The following is a 9941-nucleotide window of genomic DNA, read 5'->3' as shown; positions in this document are numbered from 1 at the left end:
GGTTTTTTGTGTCTTGTTTAAGAAATCTTTCTTTTCCCTCAGGTCATGAGGTTATTTTCCAGTATTATATACAAAGCTTTTATAGTTCTGGCTTACACATTTAGAGCTTTAGTTTCCCCTGGAAATCGAGGTCTGACTATTATTTTCCATGTGGTTACACAATTGTTCCAGTGCCATTTTCTGAAAAGTCTGTTATTTCCCCATCGATCTGCAATGTCTCCTGTGGTCATACATCAAGGGTTTGTATACATGGGGTCTGCTTCTGGGATTTCCATTCTGTTCCACTGATCTATTTATCTAACTCTGTGCCAATATCATTTATTTATTTATTTATTTATTTCCCATTTCTGTTTTCTTTTTGTCATTCATTTAACACATTTGAGTGCCTGACAGGTGTTATCCTAGGTGCCAAGGATGGAACAGTAAACAGAGGAGACAAAAATCCTTGCCCCCCACCCTGAGTTTATGTTCTAGTGTGAGAGTCAGGAAATAAACAAGGTAAATCAATAAAATACATAGGATGGTACACAACAGTGTATGTTAAGGAGAAAAATAAAACAGGGAAGGGAATAGTAAGTGTTGGGGCTGAAATTTTGGATAAGATGGCCTGGGAGGGTGTCCTTGAGGAGGAGATATTAAGTTCCTACCTAAATGAAATACTGGAGTGTCCAGTGGCCCTCTGGAGGATGAGAGGTCCAGGCAGAAGGATCAATAAGTGCAATTTATGTGTTTAGTGGGCCTGGTGTGTTTGAGCGATGGGTGAGGCCAGTGTGTGCAGTTGGAGTGAAGATGGAGGGTGATGAGGTCAGCAGTTATAAGGACCAATCATGGAGGGCCTTGTAACTCACAGATTTTGGCTTCAACTGCTATTTGAGTTTTGAGTGGAATAACTTGATCTAACTTCTGTTTAAAAAGATCCTTTTGGGGCGCCTAGGTGGCTCAGTCGGTTAAGTGGCTGACTTTTGATTTCTGCTCAGGTCATGATCTCAGGGTGGTGTGATGGAGCCCTGTGTGTACCTCCATGCTGGGTGTGGAGTTTGCTTAAGATTCTGTCTCTCCCTCCCAGCTCTGTCCATCCCCACCTCCAAGTGTGCTCTCTCTCTTTCAAACATAAAATAAAACAAAACAAAACAAAGCAAAACAAAACAAAACAATAAAACAATCCTTCTGAATGCTGGGTTGAGGAAAGACTGAGGGGGGCCAGGGTAGAAGCAGGGAGGTCAGCTAAGGGTCTGTTGAAACAAGTCAGGAAAGACAGAGTGGTGGCCGGGACCCAAGGTAGCTGTGGTGAGAGAGGGCAGACTCTGGATTTGCTGATGGGTCATATGTGAGTGTTGATAAAAAGACAGCAGTCAGGGGTGCCTGGGTGGCTCAGTGGGTTAAAGCCTCTGCCTTCGGCTCAGGTCATGATCCTAGGGTGCTGGGATCGAGCCCCACATCGGGCTCTCTGGTTAGCAGGGAGTCTGCTTCCTCCTCTCTCTGACTGCCTCTCTGCCTAATTGTGATCTCTCTCTGTCAAATAAATAAATAAAATATTAAAAAAAAAAAGAAAGAAAGACAGCAGTCAAGGGTGACTCTGGAGTTTCTTTTTGGGGACATTTTCCACAAAGGAACGAAGTTTTTATTATCTGCTAAGCATTACTATCCATAAAATGCTTAGAAACAGAGAAGAGGAACTTCAAAAGGGTGTCTTGTCCATCACATTCAGCTTTACCCAGGCCCAGTGGAGTGCCAGGAATGCAGCATCTTGGTCTTTGGAAATGCCCATCATAGCTGGGAGGATGGACTGCTTATATAAAGTCTATCTGTAATATACTGTGATTACTCCTCTAACAAAAATAATACTAAATGATTGATTTTTACTTGGGAGGAAGTTAGAGAAAGTGTCATAAAGCATAGAACAGATATGGTTGTTGTAGTAGTCAGCTACTGTTGCATGAATGTTGTGTAACAAACCACTCCAAAAGTAAGACTCAAGGGTCTCTAGGTTGGCTGCATCTCAGCAGGGGTGGGATGGATTCCAGGGTCCAGGCAGCAGGGGTCCAGTTCTGTCCCATGTGATTCTACATTACCCCTAGACTGGAGACTGCTTGCGGACATGCTCTTCTCATGGTAGATCTCAGTGTAAGAGACCAAACCAAATGGTGCCCAGGCACACATAAAGCCTCTGTCTGGATTGTGTCTGCTAACTTTCTATTGAACTAAGCAACTCACACAGACCCATCCAGAGTTACTGAGGCAGGGAAATAAGCTCTATTTACTCTAGAACATGGCAGGGTCCCATGGTTGGGAGAGGGAAGCAAAACCAATTTTTTTAAATTAAGCTTTTTATTTTAATTCTAGTTCATTTTAACATATGGTGTTCTCTTAGTTTCAGGTGTACAATATAGTGATTCAACAACTCCACATATCACTCAGTGCTCATCACCATGAACGTACTCTTAATCCCCTACACCTATTTCATTCATCCCTCCACCTGCCTCCCCTCTAGTAACCATCAGTTTGTTCTCTATGGGATTGGGAGGGAGACAAACCATAAGTGACTCTTAATCTCACAAAACAAACTGAGGGTTGCCGGGGGGAGGGGGTTTGGGAGAAGGGGGTGGGATTATGGACATTGGGGAGGGTATGTGCTTTGGTGAGCGCTGTGAAGTGTGTAAACCTGGTGATTCACAGACCTGTACCCCTGGGGATAAAAATATATGTTTATAAAAAAATAAAAAATTAAAAAAAAATCTATTTCTTGGTTTGTTTTTCTCTATCTCTTTTTTCCTTTGCTCATTTATTTTCTTTCTTAAATTGCACCTGTGTGACATCATATGCTATTTGTCTTTCTCTGATTGACTTATTTTACTTAGCATTATACTCTCTAGCTCCATCCTGTTGTTGCAAATGGCAAGAGGTCATTATTTTCATGGCTGAATAATATTCCATTGTATATATATGAACATACATACATACGTACACACATACCTACATATACATACATACACCACATCTTCTTTATCCATTCATCTCTTAATGAACACTTGGGCTGTAGTGAAAAGGAAGAATGAGTGATATCTTCCACATCGTCAATATTTCTACAAGGCTTGCTACTGTGCGAGGAGATTAGGAGTAATCTCAGAGATAAAATCTTCAGACTGGAGTCTGCTGGCATCACAGCAAGCTAAGGAATTAAATCCTGTTTCCATTGAAGGGAGCAGTAAATTTAGAGGAAGCAGTAATGTCTGGAACGAGAGATAGAAGATTAAGTAAATTATTATTGGGTCAAAAGGTAAAAAGGAGAAGTGGGGCAGAACATTCCAAAGGAAAGTACTTCTGCTAGATTTCCATCAGGAAACCCTAGATGACCTCTAAAGGTAGTGGTGAGGATGGGGATAGAACCAGAGGATGACAGGCTCTCAGAGGGGAAGGGGCATGGTCCCACTTCATATTTTAACATCTGTACATTGGACATTCTTACGCTGGGATTCAAGGATGAGATTCACAGCTGAACTGTGCCTTAGCATATGTGCACTTGTGTGGATGGGTCTGTAAATTTATCTGGGAAGAAGAATGATACATAGTTCTCTTCAGATTTGCAAAGGAGTCCCTGATCCTAAAAATGTCCAGAACAACTGATCTTACAGCATCTCCTTTAAAACACCTTAGCTCCTTTCCTCAGGGGTGGTCTGTTTTGTTGCTGCTCAGCTCTGTAAGAACATCTTTCCTCATTGTGACCTGGCATCTGTCTCCTAGAAATTCCCACCTTGGTCTTGGTTTTGCCCTCTGCAGCAACACTGGGCAAGTCTAATCCCTCTTTCATCTTTCTAAATGGAAACTCATTTCTCAATGTATTGAGCTTTTTCCTGATATGAGCTTAGTTGTTAAAGGAAATCCTTGACATTTTTGATGACTTCAAAGATTCTCATGGAGTCAGCAAATACTCTCATATTTTGAAAAGTTTGTAAGTTTAGCTACAAACTGGAGTTAAAAAGTAACAGATTCTATTACTTGATCCCAGAGGCTTATTTTCCACATTTGTTAAAATATTGGAGAAAGGATATAGAACTCTGTCCTCTCTCACTGTTGGTAAATAATGTCTGATTATAGCCCCAAAGGGTCTGATTTCCAGGCAAAGCATCTTCAATAAGGAAGACAAGCACCCTGCTTGTAACAACTAGAGATTTGGAAAATGCAAGATAAAAACTATTTACCAAGACATCTTTCATAAGAAAAGGATTTCTTTATGTTATGGGATTAGATTTTTTAAAAATCTGAGACCTCAAACTTCTTTTTTTAATGTATTTACACATTGGCTTTCTTATACGATATGCTCCATAAAGCTTTAATAATTCTAGCTTTAACCATTTTTTGAGGGGGTGAATTTTTCTTTCTTTCCTTCTCTTTATAATCACTTTGGTTTAGTTACCATATTGGAAATCAGTGCTCCATCTCTTTATGTAGTACAGGGCCTGTTCCAATTAAAATCAACTTCTAGATCAGTTTTCTGGAGACCCCTCAGGAGGCAATCATAAATGTCTGTTGATAAAACACAAGAAGAAACAAATGCTCATTCTTTAAGTGAGTATGTGTTGAAAACCTACTGTGTACAAAGCACCCAAAGTTCAGGTAGTCAGAGAACTTACAGTTCAATTTAGTACCCAAGTTAAGGTAAATACTTAAATTTATATAGTGGTAAAATAACACAACAAAGAGTTATAGCTAATAAACCAGCAATATAGATAAAAATGGAATGATAAAATATATTCTAGTTAGTCAAAATAAAGCAGAAAATAGAAAAAAAATGAAGAAGGAACAAATAGGAAATAGTACATTGTTAGATTTAACCTCAACCATATTAATGCCCACATGAACTATAAGTAGTCTAACCACCTCAACTAAAAAACAGAGATTTAGATGGGGTGGGCAGGAAGGTGGGAAGACCAACACTCAACTATATGTTGCCTAAAAGAAACCCACTTTAAATATAAAGATATATAATAAATAGGCTAACTTAAAAGACTGTAAAAAGAAATGCCATGCTAGTCTATGCTACAAAGACAAAAAGACAAAGCAAAAATTTACAAAGTAAATTTCAGGACAAAAATATAACCAGGGAAAAAAGAAGTTCATTCCATAATGATAAAGGAGTCAATTCATCAGGAAGACATAACAATCCCAAACACTGATGTACCTAATAACAGAACTTCAAAATATGAAGTAAACACTGATAGGATGGCAAGAAGAAACAGACTAACCTGCAATTATATTCAAATATTTCAACATACCTCTTTTAAAAAGAATAGAACAGAAAAAAAAAATCAGTAAAGATTTAGAATACTTAAACATCACTATCAATCAACTTGACCTAATTGACATTTCCAGAGCGCTCCATCCAACAGCAAGAACACACTCTTCTCAAGTGCACATGGAAAATTTACCAAGATAAATCGTATTTTGGGGCCATAAAACAAGTCTCAAAAAATTTAAAAAGACTTAAGTCATACAAATCATGTTCTCTGGCCAGAATGCAGAAAATTAGAAATTGACAGCAGAAAGTTATCTGAGAAATTCATAAATATTTGAAAACTAAATAATACACTTAACAATCCTTGAGGCAAAGAAAAAATCAAAGAGGAAATTAGAAAATTTCTTTAACTGAATAATAATGAAAATCCAACATATCAGAATTTATGGGATGTAGCTAAGGCAGTGCTTACAGAGAAATTTATAGCAGTAAATGCTAATTTTAGAAAAGAAGAAGGTCTCAAATCAATGACCTCAGCTTCCAATTGAGAAACTAGGGGAAAAAGAGCAAATGAAACAAAGTAAGCAGAATAAAGGAAATAATAAAGGTCAGAAATCAGTGAAACAGAACATCAAAAATCAGTAGAGAAAAACCAATGAACCCAAGAAATCCTTCTTTGAGAAGGCCAATTAAACTGATAAACTCACAGCAGGGCTTATCAGGAAAAAGAGAGAGAAGGAGAAGACACAAATTACCAATCTCAGGAATGAGAGAGTTCGCGTCATTACAGATTCTGTAGTAAAAGAATAATATGCAAATATTATGAACAATAGTATGCCTATCAATTCAACAACTTAGATGAAATAGAAATTCCTTGAAAGATACAACTACCTAAGTTCATTGAAAAAAAAAATTAAAAATCAGAATATCCCTACAGCTATTAAAGAAATTAAATTAAATTTATACTTTACCTTTCCTTTAGGGTGGCTGGCTGGCTTACTCAGTAGAGTATGTGACTCTTTTTTTTTTTTTTTAAAGATTTTATTTATTTATTTGACAGACAGAGATCACAAGTAGGCAGAGAGGCAGGCAGAGAGAGAGAGAGAGAAAGAGGGAAGCAGGCTTCCTGCAGAGCAGAGAGCCCGATGCGGGGCTTGATCCCAGGACCCTGAGATCACGACCCGAGCCGAATGCAGCAGCCCAAACCACTGAGCCACCCAGGCGCCCCAAGTATGTGACTCTTGATCTTGGGGTCATGAGTTCAAGCCCCGCACTGGGTGTGGAGCTTACTTAAAAAAAATAAATACAAATTTAAGAAATGAAAAAATAAAAACTTTCCCTCAAAGAAAACTCCAGGCCCAGATGATTTCACTGAGACATTCTACCAAATATTTAAGGAAGAAATAATGGGAGTTTTACACAAACTCTTCTAGAAAATTAAGGAAGAGAGAATACGTCCTAACCCTTCTATGAGGTCAGCATTACAGACCTGATAACAGAACCAGAAAAGGCATTACAAGAAAACTACTAACCAATACACCTCATGAACATAGATGTAATAATTCTTAACAAAGTGTTAGTAAGTCAAATCTAACAATATATTAAAAAGACAATACTCCATGATCAATACATTATTCTAGGTTGGTTTAACATATGAAAATTAGTGGATGTAATTTACCATATTAACAGACTAAAGAGAAAAGCCATATGCAGGAAAAGGGTTGCAAGGTCCAATATCCATTCCTGATAAAAACTCTCAGGAGAGTGAGAATAGGTAGACCTTCCTCAACATGATAAAGGACATCTAGGAAAAATCTACAGCTAACATCATATCTTCAAGTTGAATGTCTTCCCCCTAAAATAAGGAACAAAGCAAAGACATTTCCTCTTTCTACCTCTCTTCAGCATTGTACTAGAAGTCCTAGCCAGTGCAACAAGGCAAGAAAAAGGATCAAAAGAGATTCAGATTGGAAGGGAAGAAATAAAACCATGTTTATTTGCAGATGACATGATTGTCTGTGTAGAAAATCTTATGGAACAATCAGATATTGAAATATAAAATATTTGTTATTAAAATATAAAAATACTGTTCAGTAGCACTAAAAATGTGAAATATTTAGCAGTAAATATCAGAAGGATGAGCAAGACCTGTGTTCTGAAAATTACAAAACATTATTGGGAGAAATTAAAGAGAACTGAAATAAATGGAGTGATATACTATATGTTGTTGTTATGATGCCAGTTCTCCCCAAATTGATCCATAGATTCAATGCAGTTTTGATCAAAATCCCAGGGGGCTGTTTTGCAGAATTTGATAAGCTAATTCTAAAATTCATATGGCAATGCAAAGGATTTGAAATAACAAAATCAATATTAAAAAAAAAAAAGAAGAGCAAAATCTGGGGGTTTAGGTTATCTGACTTCAAGATTTATTATAAAGCTAAAATAATCAAGACGGTATGGTATTAGTGTCCAAATAGACAGATAGATCAATGAAACAGAATACAGAAGCCAGAAATAGACCATTGACATATCTGAATAATTGATTTTCAACAAGGGTGCAAGGGAAACCAGATAGTGCAGGAACAACTAGATAACCATGTGAAAAAAAAAAAACAACCATTTAGGTATGAGTACAAAAACATGATTCACAGAAGAAGAGAAAATAATGAATCAGACTTCATAAAAATTAAGAATTTCTGCTCTTTGAAAGACACTGTTAAAAGAATAATAACATATCCACAGACTGGGAGACAATATTTACAAATCACATATCTGTTGAAAGACTTGTATTTTAGAATATATAAGCACCGTTCAAAACTAACAACTCAACTTTAAATATAGGCAAAGGACTTGAACACACATTTCACCCAAGACAATTTACTGATAACAGATAAGCCCACGAAAAGATGCTCAATATCTTAGTTACAGGGAAAATGCCAGCCAAAACCACAGTAAGATACAACTACTCACCTGTTAAAATGGCTCAAAGAAAAAAGACAAATCATAGGTAGTGTTGCCAAAGATGTGGAGTAACTGAAAGTCTATTATGTTGCTGGGAGGACTATAAAATGGCACATTCACTTCAGAAAGCAGGTTGGCCCTTTCTTAATACCTTAAATATGCACACCTACAATTAGACTTAGTCATTCTTATTCCTAGATACTTACGCCCAAGAGAAATAAAAGCATATGCATACAAAGCATATTCATACAAAAACTTGCATACAAACACTCCTATCAGCTTTATTTTTAATAGGCAAATCTGGAAATAACCTAAATGTTATCAACAAGTGACTGGATAAACAGTATATTTACATTCTTATAATGGTATATTCCTATAAGGAACACTACTCGGCAATAAAAAGTCAAACCATCACAGGCAACTGAATCATCAACAACAGGATAATCGCAACAGAGTTATGTGAGCGGAAGTAGCCATACCAAAAAAAAAAAAAAAAAAAAAAAAGGACATACTGTATGATGCCATGTATTTAAAATTCTGAAAAATGCAAACTAATGTACAGTAATAGAAAGAAGGTTAGTGGTTGCCTGGAGAGGGAATGTGGGAGAGTGATACATGGAAAGATTACAAAGAGGCAGAGAGAACCTTTTGGAGGTGATGGTTATGTGGATGATGGTGATAATTTCTCGCGTGTACACAGACGTCAAAATTGTGCACCCTAAACACGCATAGCTTATCGCATGTCAAATACGCCTCCATGAAGCTATTTAAAAATGCATGCAGTGGGCACACTAAGTGATAGGCATACTGTGCGCCAGGTTGCGTTGTAAATGTGTGAAATGCCTTCTCTTCAGCCCTCACCACAAAGCGATCAGGTTTTGTGATCTATGTGATCACATAGATAGATCATTGTGATATCTACCTATGGTTGCTCCCTTTTTACCGGGACTCTGGAAGTCTTTTACTGAGGTCTGGAGAGTTGTTCAGGTTCCAAGGCTGCCCAGTTGGTAAGTGGCCACCTGACCCTCCTGTTTCGCTCTTAACTCTGAACACCCGAGCTGCAGGAGCACAAGGAAGTGCGGAGTTCTCACATCCATTACCTGCCTCCTCCTCACAGAGTGTGGAGTCAGCAGTTCAAATGTTCGCGCCTGCTTTGCATACAGGCTCGCTGAGCTTCAGCCAGGTTAAGGTGGCCTTTGCCCAGCTTCGCACCGGAGGCTGTCAGGGAAGCGATGTGTCCCTTCTCTTTCCAGGGCCCTGTCCACTGACTCACAGGGCTCCAGCTGCCGTGGATAGACTTCGGCGTTTTGTGTTTTTCAGTCGGCCAAAGATCATGTAGATTGAGTTCTCTGAGCTTGTAGGTGCCAGAACCCCAACAACGGAGCCTTGCCCTATTGCTGGGCATTTCCTCTGCAACTGGCGTTCGGGAGACAGGTGAGACTTGGCATTCACCAGGGTCGCGGGGCGTTCGGGCCCACATAGCACCTTCGGGCTTCGGCTTCCAGGAGCTGGCAGGCGGCCCGCTGCCGTCCAGCGGCCGCGTCCCGGCGCTCAGCCGGGTGCCCCTCCCGCGCGGCTCCGCGGGGGCGTCGGGGAGGCGGGCCCGGGGACGCTCGCGAGGCGCTCCGGCGCGGCGCCCCCTGCCGGCGCCCTGCTCCCTCGCCCCGGATCCGGTCCAGGCGGCGCGGGGACTCCGGCCTGAGAGCCAGCGAGCGCGCGGGCGGGCGGCGCGGCGCGCTGCGGG

General features: G+C 39.5%; 1 long non-coding RNA gene across 1 annotated transcript; it reads right to left on the bottom strand.

The window, feature by feature from the left end:
• Positions 1-2207: 2207 nt before the first annotated feature.
• Positions 2208-9795, bottom strand: LOC131838751 (uncharacterized). The gene is made up of 3 exons (XR_009356690.1): positions 9120-9795; positions 4415-4524; positions 2208-3230 (listed from the first exon to the last, which is right to left on the bottom strand). It is a non-coding gene; the product is annotated as an uncharacterized LOC131838751 (long non-coding RNA).
• Positions 9796-9941: the final 146 nt, after the last annotated feature.

The sequence above is a fragment of the Mustela lutreola genome, chromosome 8 (assembly GCF_030435805.1).
Source record: "Mustela lutreola isolate mMusLut2 chromosome 8, mMusLut2.pri, whole genome shotgun sequence".
NCBI classification, from domain to species: domain Eukaryota; kingdom Metazoa; phylum Chordata; class Mammalia; order Carnivora; family Mustelidae; genus Mustela; species Mustela lutreola.
This window is presented reverse-complemented; position numbering and strand designations above follow the sequence as displayed.